This window comes from Saccoglossus kowalevskii, chromosome 2 (genome assembly GCF_978046115.1).
Source record: "Saccoglossus kowalevskii chromosome 2, keSacKowa6.1, whole genome shotgun sequence".
Lineage (NCBI taxonomy): Eukaryota > Metazoa > Hemichordata > Enteropneusta > Harrimaniidae > Saccoglossus > Saccoglossus kowalevskii.
In genome coordinates this window covers 42,034,025-42,058,900 of record NC_140642.1, presented here as the reverse complement: position 1 = coordinate 42,058,900, position 24,876 = coordinate 42,034,025, and the positions used below count along the sequence as shown (strand labels likewise).

Here is a 24,876-nt window from a genome sequence, read left to right as displayed (position 1 = left end):
AATATTGACATCACAGTTACAAAAACACTTCTTAAATTGACATACGACAATTGTACGTGAGTGACAAAATTCAACAAATATTATTGACATCACAGTTACGAAAACACTTCTTAAATTGACATACGACAATTGTACGTGAGTGACAAAATTCAACAAATATTGACATCACAGTTACAAAAACACTTCTTAAATTGACATACGACATTTGTACGTGAGTGACAAATTTCAACAAATATTATTGACATCACAGTTACAAAAAACACTTCTTAAATTGACATACGACATTTGTACGTGAGTGACAAAATTCAACAAATAATATTGACATCACAGTTACAAAAACACTTCTTAAATTGACATACGACATTTGTACGTGAGTGACAAATTTCAACAAATATTATTGACATCACAGTTACAAAAACACTTCTTAAATTGACATACGACATTTGTACGTGAGTGACAAAATTCAACAAATATTATTGACATCACAGTTACAAAAACACTTCTTAAATTGACATACGACATTTGTACGTGAGTGACAAATTTCAACAAATATTATTGACATCACAGTTACAAAAACACTTCTTAAATTGACATACGACATTTGTACGCGAGTGACAAAATTCAACAAATATTATTGACATCACAGTTACAAAAACACTTCTTAAATTGACCTACGACATTTGTACGTGAGTGACAAATTTCAACAAATATTATTGACATCACAGTTACAAAAACACTTCTTAAATTGACATACGACATTTGTACGTGAGTGACAAAATTCAACAAATATTATTGACATCACAGTTACAAAAAAAACACTTCTTAAATTGACATACGACATTTGTACGTGAGTGACAAAATTCAACAAATAATATTGACATCACAGTTACAAAAACACTTCTTAAATTGACATACGACATTTGTACGTGAGTGACAAATTTCAACAAATATTATTGACATCACAGTTACAAAAACACTTCTTAAATTGACATACGACATTTGTACGTGAGTGACAAAATTCAACAAATAATATTGACATCACAGTTACAAAAACACTTCTTAAATTGACATACGACATTTGTACGTGAGTGACAAATTTCAACAAATATTATTGACATCACAGTTACAAAAACACTTCTTAAATTGACATACGACATTTGTACGTGAGTGACAAATTTCAACAAATATTATTGACATCACAGTTACAAAAACACTTCTTAAATTGACATACGACATTTGTACGTGAGTGACAAAATTCAACGAACAAAAGTTGCGCTAGCTGCATAAATTTCAATATCACTTGTAGGCTCTGCTAGGCAAGTCAACTGAAATTATTTTTTATGTTGGCAAGTCTTCTCGGCACTTTTCGAATTTCGTGATTTGAGTTGCAATTTCCCCATCACTTTGCACACTGCTTTAAAAGCTGGTTACGATCAGCTTGTTTGACAGTCTGCTAAGTCTTTTTGTCACTTTTCAAACATTCCAATACTAGATTCGCTATGACAACAACCTAGGTGAAATCTATAAGCAACTTTGCAGTCTTACCAATCAGTTTGCAAAACCTTGTTGTTTTTTAACAGATTTTGTCCATTTTTAGTTCCGCTATAGTGATTGTCTGTTGTCGTTCAATGGCATCAACTTTTTATTTGTTCAACTTCTTCTTGAAAACTACAAGTCTGATTACTTTGATACTTGGTTAATATGTACCTTGGATAGACCTTCCTTAGATTTGTGATGATATCTTTAATCCTCTAATTTGAATGAATATTTGTGTCATTTTTGATAAAAAGTGATAATTCCGACTTGTTAAAATCCAAAAGTCTTCAATTATTTAATTTAGATGATTAATTATTTGTTGGTAATCAGAATTTTAACATAAATGAAGTACAATTGTCTTAGTAAATTGATGCCTGTTCTTGAGTATTATGGACTCTCCATGATTGGATACAAGAAAATAGATTATTGACGACCAGCTGCAGTGCTGTGAACAGCTATCACGGCTTACATGAAGAACACTTATACATACATTATGCAAAACAATGAATAGCCACAAACATATTAAACAAGTCAAAGACATTGCAAAAACAAAACAAAACACACAGGCATATTATACTAACTTTCAAGGATCTCTATTTGCTCCAAGTAATCCAGAGTAGGATGAAATGAATCAACGCTATAGTCCACTTTCTTTATTTTAATATTGGATGCAACCATTATTTTATGGGGAACCACATTCATAATTTTAAGGGAGTTAACACCCACGATTTTAAAAATGTCCTAATTAATAAGTTCTAAGTTACTGGAAAACATTATTTTGATTTACAGTGGACCAATCAATGCATTCGACAGGGTAATAAAAGCTCTCTCAACACCAGCAATTAAAACAGCTTGCTCCCTGTGAAATTATTGATTCATGCCATTTAAATTCCATCAAGTCTTGCCGGGCTCAAACTTCCATCCAATCAGAGCATTCCAAAGTAAAAAGTGTTTGCAAAGTTAGCAAATTTACATGGAAATGTGACCTATGTTGTTATATTATCGAGACCCATCGTTAAAAGTTAGAAAAAGTGAATAAATATAACGTAAATGGCCGTTTATTATCGTACTGATTTTCGAAGAATGAATAGGTCATAGGTCAACTTACGAAAGACACACGTGCAAACGAATGCAATTACGAAACACTTCAAAACATTAAATGGCTGCAATACAATTCAAATGATTCCAAAAGTAGAGTGGTCATGTGATGGACCTGTCACAATAGTTAAGATCAATCGAGCGTGGCCAGTAATTGCATGAGAGACTACTTGAGCAAACAAGAAGGTGAAATACTGTTTTTTGGTTCCGACACAAACATGGAAAAGACATAAAGCACTTTTTCTATTTTTATTATTGTAATAACACCTTTATAGTAAAAAATCGTGCTGGTTATTTTGATATTTTAAGTTTATAGAATATTTTAAAATTTGCACGTATTTTCAATGCACAACTACCTTTTGCGGTCGGCTATATTAGATGTAAGCTATTAAAATGGCGTGCAAAGCTGTCCGAAGTGAGTGCAAGGTTGTTAGATCGCTTGTATGTTTGAACTAAGTTGTTGTCATATCTAACCGTGAAATTATAAATTACGAAAAGTGAATAAAATGCAAGTGAAAGTCTCGTATATTAGCATCTTGCCCTATGAGCTTACGTAACATGTTTCAAAACAGCCTAAAAAGATAGGAAAAGCATTTGAAAAGTAGGTGGGTTTGCTAATATATTTTACCTAAGTCATTGTAATATCGACCCCGCAGTTAAAAATATAGAAAAAATGAGCAAATGTGTTGGAAAAGTCTTATACATTAGCAGATTATACCACTATGAAAGCGTGAAATGATAAACAAACTGCTTACAAAGTAGTGATAAGTGGTTGCAAAAATTGCAAATTTACATGGAAAAGTCACCTATGTTATATTAACGAGACTTGTCGTTAAACGTTAGAAAAAGTGAATACATATGTCGTAAAAGGCCGTTAATTATCGTACTGACTGTCGAAGCATGGAGAGGTCATAGGTCAACTTACGAAAGATAGAAGTGCAAACGAATGCAATTTTGAAACACTTCCAAACATAAATGGCCGTCAATTCGAAAAAATTCAAATGATCCTAATAGTCTAGTGGTCATGTGATGGACCTGTTACAAAAGTTAATATCAATCAGACGTGGCTAGTAATTGCATGGGAGACTACATGAGCAAACAATCTGGTGAAATGCATTTTTTTCCCAACACAAACATGGAAAAGACATAAAGCATTTTTTTTAAAATTTGTTTTAATTTGTTTTGTTTTAAAAATGTTTTAAAATTTAATAGCAATTTACGAAATATTTATTCACTTTTTCGAACTTTCCACTAACTAAAAATTTTACGAAAATGCCACGATTTTCCACTATAAATGATTTACATCACAGTAAGAAAAAATGCAGAAACGTTGCCATGTGTGTGATGAACCCCCCCAAAATAATGTTAACAGCTAGTTTACTCAGGGAGTCTCCCATGCAAGTACTAACCACGCCCGATTGTACTTTAATTTAAACATATGCTGGGCACCTAAACACACAGCTCCATAAATAATTTGAAATTAGGCCGAATTGGCGGCTATTTCATGTTTTTCGATGTTTTAAATCGATGTCGCTTGTACAAGTACCTTCTAGTTTGACCTATGACCTCTACATACTTGGAGTAAAACTACGGTAGTTTAACAGCAATTTACGAAATATTTATTCACTTTTTCGAAGTTCCAACTATGGGACTTGTTAATATGATATCACAGAGAACAATCGCGAATAAAAAAATCAAGTTTGCAATCGCTTTTCACAGCTTAGTAACAGTTTGTTGTCGATTTTTCGGTTGACTGTTGTGATAATCTGCTTATATATGAGGCATGTGCGGAACATTTACTTAATGTATTTTAAATTTAACTGCGGGGTTGTCATTACAATGACTTAGGAATATACAAACAACTCCGCCAACATTTCCTTCATTTTTTCCAACTTTGCATTTTGTTTTCTAACATTTTACAGTCAGCTCATGTGAACATCTATAGGCTGCTTTCAACTGGCTTTCATTAAATTTGTCGACTTTACAACTGCGCATTTCTACTTGGCAACAAGTTAGGTCATGTATACAAATACATCTACCAACTTTGCAATAACTTTGCACAACTTTGCAATAATTTTGAAAAACTTTGCTCGGTGCGTTAACAGCTTAAAATCCACCACGCGCCGACAGCATCAAACACATGTTCGTGAAAATTAGAAAGATTTGAAAACTTTTCATTAACTAAAAAAGTTACTAAAATGCCACGATTTTCCAATATAAATGATCAACATCACAGTAAGAAAAAATGCAGGTACGTTGCCTTATATTTTTTTCCATGTGTGCGATGAACCAAAAACTTACTTACAAAAAAACAGTTACTTTACTCAGGGAGTCTCCCATGCAAGTACTAATCCCGCCCGATTGTCCTTTACTTTAAACATATGCCGGGCACATAAACACACAGCTCCATAGATTATTTGAAATTAAGCCGAAATTTCATGTTTTTCGATGTTTTAAATCGATATCGCTTTACAAGTACCTTCTAGATTGACCTATGACCTCTACATACTTGGAGTAACACCACGGTAATTAAATAGCTATTTACAAAATTATTATTCACTTTTTCGAATTTCCAACTACTTGTTAATATGATATCACAGTGATCAATCCCGAATGAAACTACCAACTTTGCAATCCAAAGGAAAATATAGTATGTACAGTAGAATAAAAATGTTGATGCGCCGACTGCACGCTGTATTCCCAGCCGATCTCAGGTTAACTTCAGTGATCGGACGAGAACTGGTATATTATTCAATGGTTTGGCAGTAGGCTGAATATTCGTGGAATTAGATACCATTTTACGTATGGTGGAATAAAAATTTTGTTGAGCCTACTGCACACGGTATTCCCAGCCGGTCTCCCATGCAATTTTAAACCACACGCGATGCAGCTTAAATTTAGTGACCGGACGAGAACTGGTATTCTGCAATGGTTTGGCAGTAGGCTGAATATTCGTCAGGATTGGATGTCATTTAATGCTTCGGATAGGCAATACCCCAGACCATTCGTCCCGGTGTTATGGCTATCGCCACACGAGACTCCAGCTTGTCTCCTATACAATTTTCTTTCCGCCCACTTAATTTTAATATTCATATGACCTTTGCACTGACATCGATAGCCAATCGCATTCGACCGCGGACGTCACTCTAAATAAACAACTGAATAAATTAATATACCATATTTGGAAGATAGCGGGTAAATTCAACGTTGTTGGTGTGTTCCTTCGGGTTCCGAAGTCGCACGAAACGAGTTCATGTTCCGTTATCTTTCGCAAGTAAAACAGGTCGATATGTATTAAACATGGCATTTGTTTTCTTGTTTTAACCCCCTTATTACGCAAGCTTCCGTCGAAGTGGTGTTTTTTTCGACGATTTGTGGCATGTTGCAAAACGAACGAAACATTGCGGCATTCTTAGCGGTGGATAAGGGATCGACTATGTCGTCACATTTATGTCTCGTTTGAAAGAGAATAAACAACCGTTCAGAAAAATATGTTGCTAATATTTAAGTGCGGTGCCTTGAAATCGCCTGCCCGACGTCCAAATTTCAAAAGGATGTTCGATTTGCAATGACGACCGTTCATATGTACTAGGCGACGTTACTAATTACTACTAGGGACGGTGTTTGCATTAAGAATTATAGAACAAAAGATCAGCAAAGCGGTGCTTTTGTCGGCGATTTTGTCAAAGGGAATATTGATAAAATGTTGCAAAACAGAATCGCGAGTTGGGTGAAAAATTGCGCCGGCGGCATTCTCAGCGATGGCGACACCCGAGAAACACCGTGTCACGGTGCATTCGTGCATCAGTACACCGAAGAAATACATACATATTGTTGCGGACGACTATTGTAGACTGTGTTCGTGTAGTCTTCGAGTTTGTGGACAGTTAAAGTCGTGTGTGAATGTATTCAAGCCAGGAAAAGCAGGAGGGATAACTTATGGAAATCGTCTTTCCAATTTGATCCAGTGCGACGTTGTGAAAGGAGCGACTCTGTCGTCTCATCTATGTCTAGTTTGTAAGAGAAAGATTGATAGCGCAGAAAAATCCGCCAATAATGTAAAACAGTGGCGTGAAATTGTCAGTCATTCTAATATCTCCCAACCTGTGAACGAAAGGGTTAAGCGTGCTGCCTTGAAATCGCCTGCCCGACCACGTTCAAGTTCAAAACGACGTTCCATAACTTTCTCACATTCAATTTGCAATGATGACCGCAGTTCAAATGTACTTAGCGACAATTTCCTTAGAAATCATTTTGATTTGATTTATGGATGGCGAGCACCGACACTCCGATCCGATGAACTAATCAAAACTAAAATGGCGCGTGTCACGTGACTTTGTTTACTAAAGATAGCGTGGGCGTTTGATTGACACTCAACTCATTAGTATTCCACCAATCACAGCTACATCTACTTTCTGGATGTGCGCAGTCAAATTGTATAGGAGACAAGCTGGAGTCTCGTGTGGCGATAGCGATAACACCGGGACGAATGGTCTGGGGTAGATAGGCAAAAAATCCTGGGGAAAATTTCTTATGTACGATGGAATTAAAATGTTGATGAGCCTACTGCACATGGTATTCCCAGCCGGTCTCCTATGCAAGTACTAACCACGCCCGATACAGCTTAACGTCAGTGATTAGACGAGAACTGGTTAATTCTGCGATGGTTTGTCAGTAGGCTGAATATTCGCTGGAATTAGGTGTCTTTTAATGCTTCGGCTATGCAAAAAATCCCGAAAAAAAGTTACTATGTACGGTGGACTAAAAATGTTGATGAGCCTACTGCACGTGGTATTCCCAGCCGATGTCCCATGCAAGTGCTAACCACGCCCTGTGCAGCTCAACTTCAGTGATTTTATTGAAAGACGATGCCCACTAGCCCACCTTATTAGCAGGAAATATGTACAAAGGTTTCAAATAATCGTACAATTATAAAGTTTACATGTCTCTGTCTAAAATATGTATTCATTACAGGAGATTTGTTATTCGCAAGTTTAAAAGGCAATTAACATTGCATTAATAGACATATGTACAGGAAGTAATTAAAAACACTGAATGAAAGGAGCGAAAAAAAATAGACTGTTTGCAAACTCGACTGTTTGCTAGCGATTGACATCGTATACTTATCAATTACTTGAATGCAGTTCTGATATATTTATATGTTGGCATGTTCATCAGCATCATTCCTCAGCTAACCATCATCTCCATTAAGTATGTAGTCCGGGTACTCTAGTAGTTGTCCAACAACAGTGGATATGGCATCGTTGATGCACCAAAGCGATATAAATTTATTTAGAGAACGAGTCACCATATGGTAATTATACTCATTTCTCAACCTTTGCCTGATTCTGGTTTTAAAGTACTCCACTACATCAGTCTGGAAGAGTTCATTCATCTTATTGAATCTAGTCACGTGTATAGCTGCTTTCATGGTGGTGATGATAAAGCATAAGAGGCGGTGACTTGGAGTTGGTCGCTTACATGGTGGACCTAGCATGTACCAGGACAGTTGAACTTTGTCAATGTCAAGTAGTCTGTGGACGATAATTTTAAAAAAAAGGTTGAAAAGTGGTGCCAATCTTGGGCACCCGATGAAAATGTGAGCCAGGTCATCGGTTTCATGGCAAAAGAGACATGCATCAGTGTTATGTATTGGACTTAAGCAAAAAACCACCCGTGGGGTATCCGCCATGCAGTAGGCGCCATTGTAGGTCACCATCTTTCTTAGTGATCGGAGCTAGATAGCAGTCCTTGAAATTGGGGATGTCTTCATGATTGAAGGATAAGATGTACCTCCATACAGTATCATAGCGGCTTGCATATTTCCTGAATTTTTGTTTTGCTATGATAAATTTGTATATTTCTCCCTTCTGGAATTTGTATAGGGGACAGTTTAGAAGAATATCTTCATCTTCATCGATATACATAAGCTCAAGTGAGTACTTTAGATCACGTGGTATGTTATCACTCTCAATGTCGTGTCTATTTATTTAAAATAGTTTTCCATTTTGCCGGTATGGCTCTATGTACAACGTTGAGGGCGGTTGCCAGCAGTCTTTTTGAATAAATCGGCACGGATCCATGTAATGCTGCAATATTCAGCCAATTATCATTTTCCAAAAAATCTCAAATTTTCGTCAATCTTGACTCACGGAAGTGCAGAAGATCTAGTGGTTTGTGTTGCAATGGGTGCAAAATCAGATTGTTGAAAAACAACGGTTCTTCACATACTTCTTGATAAGCATGTGGTTCATCTTTCCTTAATGATGTACATGAGTACCATGTTTTCAATATATCGCTATAGAAATCTGAGACACAAGTGAAAGAGTTGGGTGGAGTAATAACAAATAGTTGTTCGTCGTAGTCTGCAAGCAGTCGACCATATGTTTCGGCGGACATAGACACATAAACCGGTGTAATAACTTTGAGGCGACGAGCTGATTTATTACTAGGGTGCGCCCTTTATATGACATTGCTTGTGCATACTTGGTCCACCATTCAAATTTTATCTTCAGTGATGGGACGAGAACTGATGTATACTGCAGTGTTTTGGCAGTAGGCTGAATATTTGTCGGAATTGGATGTCATTTAATGCTTCGGCTAGACAGAAAATCCTGGGAAAAATTTAGTATGTACGGTGGAATAAAAATGTAGATAAGCCTACTGCACGTGGTATTTCAACGCGGCCTCATATGCAAGTACTAACCACGCCCGATGCAGCTTAACTTCAGTGATCGGACGGGAACTGGTGTATTCTGCAATGGTTTGGTAGTAGGCTGAATGTTAGTCGGAATTGGATGTCATTTAATGCTTCGGCCAGGCAAAAAATGCTGGGAAAAAGTTGTTGAGCCGACTGCACATGGTATTCCCAGCCGGTCTCCCGTGCAAGTACTAACCACGCCCGATGCAGCTTAACTTAAGTGATCGGACGGGAACTGGTGTATTTTGAAGAGCTTTGGCAGTAGGCTGAATATTCGTCGGAACTGGATGTCATTCAAAGCTTCGACTAGGCAAAAAATCCAGAAAAAAAGCGAGTATGTACGCTGGAATAAAAATGTTGATGAGTCTACTGCACGTGGTATTCCAAGCCGGCCTCCTATGTAAGTACAAACCACGCCCGATGCAGCTTAACTTCAGTGATCAGACGGGAACTGGTGTATTCTGCAATGATTTGGTTGTAGGATGAATGTTAGTCGGAATTGGATGTCATTTAATGCTTCGGCTAGGCAAAAAATCCTGGGAAAATGTTTGTATGTGCAATGGAATAAAAATTTCATGAGCCTTCTGCACATGGTATTTCCAGCCTGTTTCCCATGCAAGTAATAACCATGCCCGATGCAGCTTAACTGCAGTAATCAGACAAGAACTGGTGTTTTCTGCAATGGTTTGGCAGCAGGCCTAATATTCGTCGGAATTGGATGTCATTTAATGCTTCGGCTAGGCAAACGATCCTGGGAAAAAGTTAGTTTGTACGGCGGAATAAAAATGTTGATGAGCCTACTGCACGTGGTATTCCCTGCCGGTCTCCCATGCAATTACTAACCACCACCGATGCAGCTTAACTTCAGTGATCGGACAGGAACAGGTGTATTCTGCAATGGTTTGGTCGTAAGCTGAATGTTAGTCGGTATTGGATGTCATTCAAAGTTTCGACGAGGCAAACATTCCAGGAAAAAAGTTAGGATGTATCGTGGAATAAAAATGTTGATGAGTCTACTGCACGTGGTATTCCAAGCCGGCCTCCTATGTAAGTACTAACCACGCCCGATGCAGCTTAACTTCAGTGATCAGACGGGAAATGGTGTATTATGCAATGGTTTGGTTGTAGGCTGAATGTTAGTCGGAATTGGATGTCATTTAATGCTTCGGCCAGTCAAAAAATGCTGGGAAAAAGTTAGAACGTACGGTGAAATAAAAATGTTATTGAGCCTAATGCACATGATATTCCAAGCCGGTCTCCCATGCAATTACTAACCACGCGCGATACAGCTTACCTTCAGTGATGGGACGAGAACTGATGTATACTGCAGTCTTTTGGAAGTAGGCTGAATATTTGTCGGAATTGGATGTCATTTAATGCTTCGGCTAGGCAAAAAATCCCGGAAAAAAGGTAGTATGTACGGTGGAATAAAAATGTTAATGAGCCTACTGCACATTGTATTCCCAGCCGGTCTCCCATGCAAGTACTAACCACGCCCGATGCAGCTTAACTTCAGTGTTCAGACGACAACTGGTGTATTATGCAATGGATTGGCAGAAGGATGAACATTCGTCGGAATTAAATGTCATTTAATGCTTTGGCTAGGCAAAAAATCCTGTGAAAATTTAGGATGTATGGTGGAATATAAATGTTATGGTATTCCCAGCCGGTCTCCCATGCAAGTACTAACCGCGCACAATGCATGTTAACTTCAGTATTCAGACGAGAACTGGTATATTATGCAATGGTTTGGCAGTAGGATGAATATTCGTCGGAATTGGATATCATTTAATGCTTCGGCTAGGCAAAAATCCGGGCAAAATGCCGGTCTCCCATGCAAGTACTAACCACGCCCGATGCAGCTTAACTTCAGTGATCAGACGAGAACTGGTATATTATGCAATGGTTTGGCAGCAGGATAAATATTCGTCGGAATTAAATGTCATTTAATGCTTCGGCTAGGCAAAATATCCTGGGAAAAGTTAGGACGTACGGTGGAATATAAATGTTATGGTATTCCCAGCCGGTCTCCCATGCAAGTACTAATCGCGCACGATGCAGCTTAACTTCAGTATTCAGACGAGAACTGGTATATTATGCAATGGGTTGGCAGTAGGATGAATATTCGTCGGAATTGGATATCATTTAATGCTTCGGCTAGGCAAAAAATCCAGGGAAAATGTTGGTATGTGCGGTGGAATAAAAATGTAGATGAGCCTACTGCATGTGGTATTCCCAGCCTGTCTCCCAACGCAAGTACTAACCATTCCCAATGCAGCCTAACTTCAGTGGTTGGATGATAACTGGTGTATTCTGCAATGTTTTGGCAATACGCTAAATATTTATCAGAATTGGGTGTCATTTAATGCTTCAACTAGGAAAAAAATCTGGGGAAAGTTAGTATGTACGGTGATATAAAAATGTTGATGAGTCTACTGCACATGGTATTGCCGGCAGGTCTCCCATGCAAGTACTAATCACGCCCGATGCAGCTTAACTTCAGTGTTACTTCAGGGAACTGGTGTATTCTGCAATGGTTTGGTTGTAGGCTGAATGTTAGTCGGAATTGGATGTCATTTAATGCTTCGGCCAGTCAAAAAATGCTGGGAAAAAGTTAGAACGTACGGTGAAATAAAAATGTTATTGAGCCTAATGCACATGATATTCCAAGCCGGTCTCCCATGCAATTACTAACCACGCGCGATGCAGCTTAAATTTAGTGATCGGACGAGAACTGGTGAATTACGCAATGGTTTGGCAGCAGGCCTAATATGCTTCGGATTTGGATGTCATTTAATGCTTCTGCTAGGCAAACAATCCTGGGAAAAAGTTAGTTTGTACGACGGAATAAAAATGTTGATGAGCCTACTGCACGTGGTATTCCCTGCCGGTCTCCCATGCAAGTACTAACCACGCCCGATTCAGCTTAACTTCAGTGATCAGACGAGAACTGGTGTATTATGTAATGGATTGGCAGAAGGATGAACATTCGTCGGAATTGGATGTCATTTAATGCTTCTGCTAGGCAAACAATCCTGGGAAAAAGTTAGTATGTACTGTGGACTAAAAATGTTGATGAGCCTACTGCAAGTGGTATTCCCAGCCGGTCTCCCATGCAATTACTAAGCACGCCTGATGCAGCTAAACTTCAGTGTTCAGACGACAACTGGTGAATTCTTCAATGGTTTGGCAGTAGGCTGAATATTCGTCGGAATTAAATGTCATTTAATGCTTCGGCCAGGCAAAAAATGCTGGGAAAAGGTTAGGACGTACGGTGGAATATACATGTTATGGTATTCCCAGCCGGTCTCCCATGCAAGTACTAACCACGCCCGATGCAGCTTAACTTCAGTATTCAGACGAGAACTGGTGTGTTATGCAATGGTTTGGCAGTAGAATGAATATTCGTCGGAATTGGATATCATTTAATGCTTTGGCTAGGCAAAAAATCCCGGGAAAATGTTGGTATGTACGGTGGAATAAAAATGTAGATGAGCCTACTGCACATGGTATTCCCAGCCTGTCTCCCAATGCAAGTACTATCCATGCCCGATGCAGCTTAACTTCAGTGGTTGGATGATAACTGGTGTATTTTGCAATGTTTTGGTAATACGCTAAATATTCATCGGAATTGGGTGTCATTTAATGCTTCAGCTAGAAAAAAACTCCGGGGAAAAGTTAGTATGTACGGTGATATAAAAATGTTGAGGAGCCTCCTACACATAGTATTCCCAGCCGGCCTCCCATGCAAGTACTAACCACGTCCGATGCAGCTTAACTTCAGTGATCGGACGAGAACTGGTGTATTTTGAAGTGGTTTGGCTGTAGGCTGAATATTCGACGGAATTGGATGTCATTCAAAGCTACGACTAGGCAAAAAGTCCAGGATAAAAGTTAGTATGTACGGTGGAATAATAATGTTGATGAGCCTACTGCACATGGTATTTCCAGCCTGTTTCCCATGCAAGTACGAACCACGCCCGATGCAGCTTAACTGCAGTAATCAGACATGAACTGGTATATTCTGCAATGTTTTGGTAATATGCTAAATATTCATTGGAATTGGGTGTCGTTTAATGTTTCGGCTATAAACAAAATCCGGGGAAAGGTTAGTATGTATGGTGATATAAAAATGGTGATGAGCCTACTGCACGTGGTATTCCAAGCCGGCCTCCTGTGCAAGTACTCACCACGCGCGATGCAGCTTAAATTTAGTGATCGGACGAGAACTGGTGTATTCTGCAATGGTTTGGCAGTAGGCTGAATATTCGTCGGGATTGGATGTAATTTAATGTTTCGGCTAGGCAAAAAATGCTGGGAAAAAGTTTGTATGTACGGAGGAATAAAAATTTTCATGAGCCTACTGCACATGGTATTTCCAGCCTGTTTCCCATGCAAGTACTAACCACGCCCGATGCAGCTTAACTGCAGTAATCAGAGAAGAACTGGTGTATTCTGCAATGATTTGGCAGTAGGCTGAATATTCGTTGGAATTGGATGTCATTTAATGCTTCTGCTTGACAAAAAATCCCGGAAAAAAGTTAGTATGTACGGTGTGTTAATGTTAATGAGCCTACTGCACGTGGTATTCCCAGCCGTTCTCCCATGCAAGTACTAACCACGCCCGATACAGCTCAACTTCAGTGTTCAGACGAGAACTGTTTTTTTTCTTCTTTTATTAAAAGACAAGACCCACTGGTCCGTCATGTAAAGTAAAAATATTTACAAAATATGTTACATAATAATATATTACATTAATTAACGGAAATTGAATTGGCTTTGATCGCCTTAGTCTGCAACTGTGGTCGCCCGACCAATGTTCATAGATGCCCACCTAGAGTGGTGAGGAACAATTCTTATCGATATATTGTTGCATAAGACAAAAAATAATTATTCTTACTACAAAGCAGATCGTTTATCTAGCTTTTATAAAGATAACAATACTATTGGTTATTACACTTGTACTATCATGATGTCAATTGCATAGAGTTGTGAGACTGATTTAGAAATAGCTCAGAATGTTACCTGGAAATCGTTATTCGCGGTATTTTCTGCGAGACCTTCATACCTGACATAGAAAAGCGTTTCGTCGTCATTAATGTAATACATCTTATAGTCCGCTTTCATTTTTGTAAGTAGTTTATTTCTGAAGACGTTCACAATGGGAATTATTTGTTTGGATGATTTAAATATCTTGTGGCGCAGTATCACTACATGACGAGCCAGCGTCAGTAAATAGTTTGTCAGGGCTAGCTTTGGTTTATCGTCAGAGTCATAAAAACAAATTATATTAAGTAGTTCCTAGCACTTGTTATTGACTGGTATGGATGTATGATTTTAATTTGAATACAAACTGCCAGAGAGGTGAGGTAGTACTACAGCCCATTAGCTTCTGTATTAACGTTTCTTCTTCAACTGTACAAAAGTCGCAGAGGGTGGAATCAAGAACGCCGATTTTGTTAAGTAACGTATTTGTAAAAATAACGTTGTGTATAATTTTGAAATATAAATCGCTTAGTAGGTTAGGCGTGATGCCACCGTAGATATTGCGCCATATTATTCTGAAGTCTATTTCAGGAAAGCGTTGTGACCAGTAGAATGTGCAAATCGGTTCCACAATTTTGTTCATGCCAACGAGTGGAGAAAAAAGCTTGGTTGTACATGTACTTATTGTATATGAGTGTTGTTTGTGCTTGATCTGAATTTCTGACATTACTAGGTCGGGTGTTAATGCTTGTTTACAACATTGTTTGACCCACGATAACGGAATAGCGTCCTTAATAGTCTTATACTGTTTACAAACAATTTTTGTTTGAGCTGTATTGGACAATATGGAACCCACTTATACCAATTCACAAATGGCTTTTGGTGGTAAGAAGCCTGGCACAACTTCATATAATATATCTTTGATTTTTGTGATTCCATATTTTACAAATTGACGTTGAAATAAAACATTTCCATTTGGAGTAATAAGTGGATTATAGAACAAGGGTTGATGATAAATATCTTTGAGTGTCTGTGGGATGGTGTCTATATGGTCTGCAATAGTCACCCAGGCTTGCAACATTTCAGAGTAAAATTGAGGCAGATTACTTAGTTTTCTGATATCAATTTCGAGTTTGAATATATCGGGGCCGAGGTTCAGATTGCAATATTTATTTAGATAGAAATTCGTTAGATGCTTAAATTTATGTTTATAATTTGGGTCGAGAAAATTTTTGATCCATTTGAGTCGGAATGCTGCACGCCTAGTTTGCAGGTCACATAAATTCAAACCACCTTGGTCTATTGGATTAGTTAAAACTTCGTACCTGACGAGATGTTTGCGATTATCCCCGAAAAAATCAAGAACTGCCCTTTTAAACCGGTAAAGATAGTAATCCGGAATCGGAGTAACAGATAGTGAGTAGTTTAGAGACGATGCGACAAGTGTATTAATAATTATAATTTTACCTTTAAATGAAAGTTTACGTCGTCTCCACTGATTTAATACTTTACAGGATTTAGAAATTCTTTTTTCCCAGTTATTTTCAGAAACAGAAGTAGGATTGTGTCCGATGCAGATTCCGAGCATTGTTATACTATCGCTCCGAAATATTCTGCGCATAGGAGAGTCAGTGCGCCCTCTGTTGGTCCCTAACCACAATGCTTCAGTTTTATGTTCGTTAAGTTTGGCGCCGGAAATCATGCCATATTCTTTGAACACTTCTTGAGATGCTGTAATGGAGGTGTCAGAGAGGTGTCATCGGCATGCTGATATATCAGACATTGGGATTCAGAATTGGGAAGTGGAATACCCCCAATTCGAGGATTTCGATTGATTGCAGTGATGAGGGGGTCAATCGAAATAACGTAGAGCAGAGCAGATAGAGGGCAGCCTTGACGGACACCGCGAGTAGGAAAAAAAGAATCGAACAAGAAGCCGTTGCATTTCACTTTGCTTTCGATATTACAATACAGTATAGAAATCCATCTGATAAAATTTGGTCCAAAATTGAAATATTTCAAGGTACTCTGCAAATAAGAGTGATCCACTCTATCAAAAGCCTTCATTTGGTCGAATTTTAGGATGATTCCGGGATTGTTTATTTCGGCGGTGTAAGATACTACGTCTTGCAAACAGAAAATGTGGTCAACAATATCACGCCCAGGCACACAGCAGGTTTGATCGTCGGATATTATTGAACCAATTACATTGCTTAGTCTTGAGGCCATTAGTTTTGATATTATTTTGTAGTCAGTATTTAGCAAGGAAATTGGTCGCCAGTTGCGAATGAATCTTTGATCTGAGTTTGGAATTAAGGTAATGATACTAGTACGAAGGCTTTGGGGCATTTCGCCAGAATCAAAAATAATGCCTACAATATCATTGAAGTCATGTGCTATTTCATCCCAAAAGTATTTGTACCAGTTCACTGTAAGGCCATCAGAACCCGGTGATTTATTGTTGACCATGGCCAGTAACGTTTTTTGGAGCTCATTAACCGTTGGATTATTGTCAAGATACTGTTTATCATCCTCGCTGAGTATCGAGGTGATGTTGTTTTGCAGGTAAGAATTTGCTGGGTTAGTTGGCTCCTTTGTATACAATTTCGAATAGAATTTGTGAATCTCGCTCATAATTGAATCTGTTGTGTTAAGAGTTTCGTCGCACTCACTAATTAGAGTTTTTATCGTTTTGTTTTCCTGTTTAATTTTCTCTAATGTTAGAAAGTATTTAGTATTTTTCTCCCCTTCTTCAATGAATTGTGATTTACTGCGTATTGCAGCACCTTCGGTTTTTGATCTAATGATTTTGTCTAATTCATCATTAAGATTGAGCAGATATGACATGTTGTAGTCTGGGTACTTGGCAGTCTTGACATTCTCGTATTTAATTTTTTTCCAGATTTCTTTTCAATTTTCGCGTGGCATTAGCTTTCTGCTTGCCAAAGCGGGTTGTAATACGTTTTATTTCGTTTTTCAAAATTTCCCACCAGGCAAGTTTATTTTCAGAATACACAGGATATGTACGACTTTTTGTAATATGTTCAGAAATTAATTTTGTGTATTCAAGGTCTTCTAAGAGAGAGTTGTTAAAATGCCAAACACCACGACCACGTTTAACACTGGAAATATCAAATTTGTATATTATGCAGTCATGATCGCTATACGGAAATTTTGAGATAGAACTATGAGTGCATAGGTGTAAACTATTTGCGGATATAAAACAGTTGTCTATACGACTTTAAAGTAATTTATTGTCGACCGAACGCCGCCAAGTATACTCTCTTGACCGCGGGTGATGGGTACGCCAAATATCGATTAGGTTGTTACTGGCGATTAGGTCTTTCAACTGTTGTCTTGAATAATCTTTATGAACTTGAGTGTATGAGCGTTCAAGATTCGTTTCGATCACACAATTAAAATCACCAATGACAATATTAGTGCAGTCACGTTCGAAAAAAAATTGTTGTATGTGGCGGTAGAATTGACGGCGTTCGGTGACATTAGTGGGACTATAAATATGGCAGAGCTCCAGAAGGAGTACCTACACTTTATGCAAATTTTTAAAAATTATGCTAATTTATTCATGACGTAGCAGTTTCTGTGCTCATGAATATTCATTAATTTGTGGGTCAATACATTTTAAAAGGGGCGATATATTATTTTGGGGGGAAGAGTTAGAAAGGGGGATTAGCAATCCTTAGGGGGTCAATACAAAAGAAGGGACCCATTTGGAGAGCAGCTATGCTCGTGTCTGTTGTTGCACGTGACCTACAGCTGTCAACTGTGTTGATTCTTCGACGACTTCGACTGGCTTCCATGTAGGGTAGTATTCTTGTGTTCTGTTTTCCTGACTTTAGATTTTGAAACCGCTGTTTATGTTTTTAACGTCTTTCATGTCTTTTGTAGGAGTGTCCAATCCATGATTCGAACTTGCGATCTTTGAGTTCCCAGCGCACTGTCTTATCCACTGTACCACGAGTGTCTTCGCACATGAGTTAGGATTTAAGTCCTATTCATAGGAGCACTGTCTTCACTAGCATTCAAAAATCTAACTAAACATACTGGATTCGAACCAGCGATCGCTCACATTGCTGACATAGTACAAATCAACTGAGCTATGTGGGTAGTCATGCAAATTAAATAATTTGTTGTCATATTTTTAGCTTTATTGCCAAATGGTGTTTGCGAGAAAAAGACGGGCAGGCAAAGGAATTAAACCCAGGTGATGAGAGGAACATTAATAATAAATAGAACTTAATCATTATTGTCAGATATAATACCGTCATTGTTTTTCGATTTGGGGTGAACAGCTTGCGTGAATGTTCAAGATTTGGTTTAGGTGTGTTCCTTTTCCTTCTAGTTGGTGCAGTTGGATCGGTCTGGTTTTCATTGTCGTTGTCTGTTGAAGTCTCGTGTTGCCGTTTTTTTTACATTTGTTCCAGTAGGAAGTTCATCGTTGTCGACCTCTATTGGTGTAGGTAAGGTTTCGGTGGCGGTGGCGAAGAACTTGAGTCATCAGGAGGGTTATCATTTGCAGCTTCATTGTTCGTTGTTTCATACTTGATATCCTTATTAATAAATTGGCTCACACAGTCTTCTTGGTAGATAGCGGCGGAATTGTTGTTTTCAAGTTGGTTTTCAGGATTATCATCCTTTGGTTCGTGGTTGCCAGTTCTTGATTGTTCACGGCGATTTGTATTTTCGTCACAATCTCTTGATATGTGTCCAAATTGTCCACACTTGTAGCATTTTTGTGCCCGACATTTCCTTTCCGTGTGGCCTTTTCTTAGACACACTGTGCAAATGTATGATGGGCATTGGTGTATAATGTGGTCTTCACTAAGACAGTTGTTGCATACTTTTCTCTGATTGTTGTGAATTAGCTGGACATAATGCCCGTTCTCTTCGAATTTCACAGCGTATGGTAGAGATTTAATACCCGTTGCGAATTCGACCCTTACAAATCTTATGCCGTTTTCTATTGTAGGAGCTTTTCTGTGGAATTTGTGAATCACACGGCTTCGAATCATACAACCAATTTTATTGTCATCAATATAAATTGGAACGTTCAGAAATGATACAGTAGTAAACTGTCTAGTGACACCACGTACCTCGATCTCATTGCCCCTAAGCGTTACACCTTGTTGAAACAGCGAATCGATATTGACGGTAGACTTCATAGTTAGCTGCCAGGTTCCATTAATAATCATACAGCTTAGAATTGATCTCTCCGATGTTGCCTGCTGAATCGATTCAATGACCTCAATAGCAGAGTATCCCTCAACACACAATATAATTGTATGTTCCTTGGTTCCGGTTGTTCGAACTCCTATAGCGGCCATCTTGGCTTCACTTCCAGCCTGAACAGATATTCTGTTCAGGCTGGATAGTCGCGAAAACCACGGCAGATTACCAAAATAGTAGTACAGTAATAATGTTCGTTATTAAACGAAGCAGGAAAGCTAAAAATCCAAAGTAAATGCTCAGCTACACGCTGGATTACACCGGATTGCAGGAGCCCAAGACTGACACGTCCATTCGTCGGAATTGGATGTCATTTAATGCTTCGGGTAGGCAAAAAATCCCGGGAAAATGTTGGTATGTACGGTGGAATAAAAATGTAGATGAGCCTACTGCACATGGTTTTCCCAGCCTGTCTCCCAATGCAAGTACTAACCATGCCTAACATGCAGCCTAACTTCAGTGGTTGGATGATAACTGGTGTATTCTGCAATGTTTTGGCAATACGCTAAATATTCATTGGAATTGGGTGTCATTCAATGCTTCGGCTAGAAAAAAAATCCGGGGAAAAGTTAGTATGTACGGTGATATAAAAATGTTGATGAGCCTACTGGACATAGTATTCCCAGCCGGTCTCCCATGCAAGTACTAACCACGTCCGATGCAGCTTAACTTCAGTGATCAGACGGGAACTGGTGTAATTTGAAGTGGTTTGGCAGTAGGCTGAATATTCGTTGGAATTGGATGTCATTCAAAGCTTGGACTAGGCAAAAAATCCAGGAAAAAAGTTAGTATGTACGGTGGAATAAAAATGTTGATGAGTCTACTGCATGTGGTATTCTAAGCCGGCCTCTTGTGCAAGTACTAACCACGCCCGATGCAGCTTAACTTCAGTGATCGGACAGGAACTGGTGTATTCTGCAATGGTTTGGTAGTAGGCTGAATGTTAGTCGGAATTGGATGTCATTCAAAGCTTCGACTAGGCAAAAAATCCAGGAAAAAAGTTAGTATGTACGGTGGAATAAAAATGTTGATGAGTCTACTGCACGTGGTATTCCAAGCCGGTCTCCTATGCAAGTACTAACCACGACCAATGCAGCTTAACTTCAGTGATCGGACGGGAACTGTTTTTTTTCTTTTATTAAAAGACAAGACCCACTGGTCCGTCATGTAAAGTGAAAATATTTACATAATATGTTACATAATAATATATTACTTAAATTAACGAAAAGTGAATTGGCTTTGATCGCCTTACTCTGCAACTGTGGTCGCCCGACCAATGTTCATAGATGCCCACCTAGAGTGGTGAGGTGCAATACCTATCGACAAATTGTTGCATAAGACAAAAAAATAATTATACTTACTACAAAGCAGATCGTTTATCTAGCTTTTTATAAAGATAACATTACTAGTGGCTATTACATGTGTACTATCATGATGTCAATTACACAGAATTGTGAGACTGATTTAGAAATAGCTCAGAATGTTACCTGGAAATCGTTATTCGCGGTATTTTCTGCGAGACCTTCATACCTGACATAGAAAAGCGTTTCGTCGTCATTAATGTAATACATCTTAAAGTCCGCTTTCATTTTTGCAAGTAGTTTATTTCTGAAGCCGTTCACAATGGGAATTATTTGTTTGGATGATTTAAATATCTTGTGGCGCAGTATCACTACATGACGAGCCAACGTCAGTAAATAGTTTGTCAGGACTAGCTTTGGTTTATCGTCAGAGTCATAAAAACCAAATAATATTATGTAGTTCCTAGCACTTGTTATTGACTGGTATGGAAAGATGTATGATTTTAATTTGAATACAAACTGCCATAGATGTGACGTAGTAATACAACCCGTTAGCATGTGTATTAGCGTTTTCTCTTCAACTGTACAAAAGTCGCAGAGGGCGGAATCAAGAACGCCGATTTTGTTAAGTAACGTATTAGTAAAAATAACGTTGTGTATAATTTTGAAATATAAATCGCTTAGTAGGTTAGGCGTGATGCCACCGTAGATATTGCGCCATATTATTCTGAAGTCTATTTGAGGAAAGCGATGTGACCAGTAAGATGTGCAAATCGGTTCTACAATTTTGTTCATGCCAACGAGTTGAGAAAAAAGCTTGGTTGTACATGTACTTATTGTATATGAGTGTTGTTTGTGCTTGATCTGAATTTCTGACATTACTAGGTCGGGTGTTAATGCTTGTTTACAACATTGCTTGACCCACGATAACGGAATAGCGTCCTTAATAGCCTTGTACTGTTTACAGACAATTTTTGTTTGAGCTATATTGGACAAAATGGGACCAACTTGTACCAGTTCACAAATGGCTTTCGGTGGTAAGAAGCCTGGCACAACTTCGTATAATATATCTTTGATTTTTGTGATTCCATATTTTACAAATTGACGATGAAATAAAACATTTCCATTTGGAGTAATAAGTGGATTATAGAACAAGGGTTGATGATAAATATCTTTGAGTGTCTGTGGGATGGTGTCTATATGGTCTGCAATAGTCACCCAGGCTTGCAACATTTCAGAGTAAAATTGAGGCAGATTACTTAGTTTTCTGATATCAATTTCGAGTTTGAATATATCGGGGCCGAGGTTCAGATTGCAATATTTATTTAGATAGAAATTCGTTAGATGCTTAAATTTATGTTTATAATTTGGGTCGAGAAAATTTTTGATCCATTTGAGTCGGAATGCTGCACGCCTAGTTTGCAGGTCACATAAATTCAAACCACCTTGGTCTATTGGATTAGTTAAAACTTCGTACCTGACGAGATGTTTGCGATTATCCCCGAAAAAATCAAGAACTGCCCTTTTAAACCGGTAAAGATAGTAATCCGGAATCGGAGTAACAGATAGTGAGTAGTTTAGAGACGATGCGACAAGTGTATTAATAATTATAATTTTACCTTTAAATGAAAGTTTACGTCGTCTCCACTGATTTAATACTTTACAGGATTTAGAAATTCTTTTTTCCCAGTTATTTTCAGAAACAGAAGTAGGATTGTGTCCGATGCAGATTCCGAGCATTGTTATACTATCGCTCCGAAATATTCTGCGGATAGGAGAGTCAGTGCGCCCTCTGTTGGTCCCTAACCACAATGCTTCAGTTTTATGTTCGTTAATTTTGGCGCCGGAAATCATGCCATATTCTTTGAACACTTCCTGAGATGCTGGAATGGAGGTGTCATTAGACAGTGTCAGAGAGGTGTCATCGGCATGCTGATATATCAGAGATTGGGATTCAGAATTGGGAAGTAAAATACCCACAATCCGAGGATTTCGTTTGATTGCAGTGTTGAGGGGGGTCAATCGAAATAACGTAGAGCAGAGCAGATAGAGGGCAGCCTTGACGGACACCGCGAGTCGGAAAAAAAGAATTGGACAAGAAGCCGTTGCATTTCACTTTGCTTTCGATATTACTGTACAGTATAGAAATCCATCTGATAAAATTTGGTCCAAAATTGAAATATTTCAAGGTACTCTGCAAATAAGAGTGATCCACTCTATCAAAAGCCTTCATTTGGTCGAATTTTAGGATGATTCCGGGATTGTTTATTTCGGCGGTGTAAGATACTACGTCTTGCAAACAGAAAATGTGGTCAACAATATCACGCCCAGGCACACAGCAGGTTTGATCCTCGGATATTATTGAACCGATTACATTACTTAGTCTAGAGGCCATTAGTTTTGATATTATTTTGTAGTCGGTATTTAGCAAGGAAATTGGTCGCCAGTTGCGAATGAATCTTTGATCTGAGTTCTTTTTTGGAATTAAGGTAATGATACTAGTACGAAGGCTTGGGGGCATTTCGCCAGAATCAAAAATAATGCCTACAATATCATTGAAGTCATGTGCTATTTCATCCCAAAAGTATTTGTACCAGTTCACTGTAAGGCCATCAGAACCCGGTGATTTATTGTTGACCATGGCCAGTAACGTTTTTTGGAGCTCATTAACCATTGGATTATTGTCAAGAGACTGTTTATCATCCTCGCTGAGTATCGAGGTGATGTTGTTTTGCAGGTAAGAATTTGCTGGATTAGTTGGCTCCTCAGTATACAATTTCGAATAAAATTTGTGGATCTCGCTCATAATTGAATCTGTTGTGTTAAGCGTTTCGTCGCACTCACTAATTAGAGTTTTTATCGTTTTGTTTTCTTGTTTAATTTTCTCTAATGTTAGAAAGTATTTAGTATTTTTCTCCCCTTCTTCAATGAATTGTGATTTACTGCGTATTGCAACACCTTCGGTTTCTGATCTAATGATTTTGTCTAATTCGTCATTAAGATTGAGCAGATATGATGTGTTGTAGTCTGGGTACTTGGCAGCCTTGACATTCTCGTATTTAATTTTTTTCCAGATTTCTTTTCAATTTTCGCGTGGTGTTATGGCCAAAGTTCTGCTTTATTATTTTTACTTAGTCATTGTCACCGAAATGTTATTTTAGGCTCTATAGCCCTATCTTATATTTCACTTAAATGTGCCTTTTGTTAACTGACGGTATAGCGCCACCTACAGTTCGAGTTACATTTATTACTTTGTTTTGGAGGTAGTAGATAACGAACTCACAGACACTATCTGCTGCCTGAGAGCTGGTAAAGTTATTGATCTTCAAATACTTTTACGTCAAATCGTGTTCAATGAACACAGAAACTACCGAAATACGACTATACTGAGGTCGATTGTGCTTGGGAAGATCTACAAATACGGTATGAAACATTTGATTGCGTTTTTGAGTGATAATTCATGTATTTGCGTGAGGGCATGAAATGTTTATTTACCGATGATGCAATAACATGTGCTTTTAAACCCTGTTCACTTAGTACTTTACTTTGATGATTTCACATTATTCTTGCTCATGATATTTTCATAGATTACGCATGTCTAGTGATTTCTAAGTGATTATTTGATATGTTAGTGATAGATTTCTTGCATATATTTTTTGCTGCATTACGTCAGTTGTTTCGCCACTAGATGGCGCTGTCAGTCTACCACTCATTGTCAATTTATAATGCCAAAATGTGTTAGTGTAGAGATGAGACATGATATTTATTGTTTCTTTTATTTATTTGCTATTTCAGTCAATCGTTCATCATATGTGTACTCGTACTTCATTGCAAAGTTTGGTTGTACTGAGCTATACTTAAAGGAAATAAATTGTCATCAATCATTACGGACATTTGTTTCATTATTGTGAGGAAGACGCATTGACGACGGAGTGACCCAGCTAATCGGCATATGTATCTATAGACATTTTCATGAGCTACCAGTAGAAGACACAGGGCTCTGGAATA

The 24,876-nt window shown here is 38.2% G+C and overlaps 1 long non-coding RNA gene and 3 pseudogenes across 1 annotated transcript; 1 reads left to right on the top strand and 3 right to left on the bottom strand.

Annotated features, from left to right (window-relative positions):
* Positions 1-9,291: 9,291 nt before the first annotated feature.
* LOC144346020 (5S ribosomal RNA) lies at positions 9,292-9,411 on the bottom strand (annotated as a pseudogene).
* Positions 9,412-12,196: 2,785 nt separating this feature from the next.
* LOC144346040 (5S ribosomal RNA) lies at positions 12,197-12,316 on the bottom strand (annotated as a pseudogene).
* A 7,852-nt stretch (positions 12,317-20,168) lies between these two features.
* On the bottom strand, positions 20,169-20,288 carry LOC144346022 (5S ribosomal RNA; annotated as a pseudogene).
* Positions 20,289-24,158: 3,870 nt separating this feature from the next.
* Positions 24,159-24,759, top strand: LOC144359657 (uncharacterized). The gene is made up of 2 exons (XR_014931462.1): positions 24,159-24,291; positions 24,664-24,759. It is a non-coding gene; the product is annotated as an uncharacterized LOC144359657 (long non-coding RNA).
* The last annotated feature ends 117 nt before the right edge of the window (positions 24,760-24,876 follow it).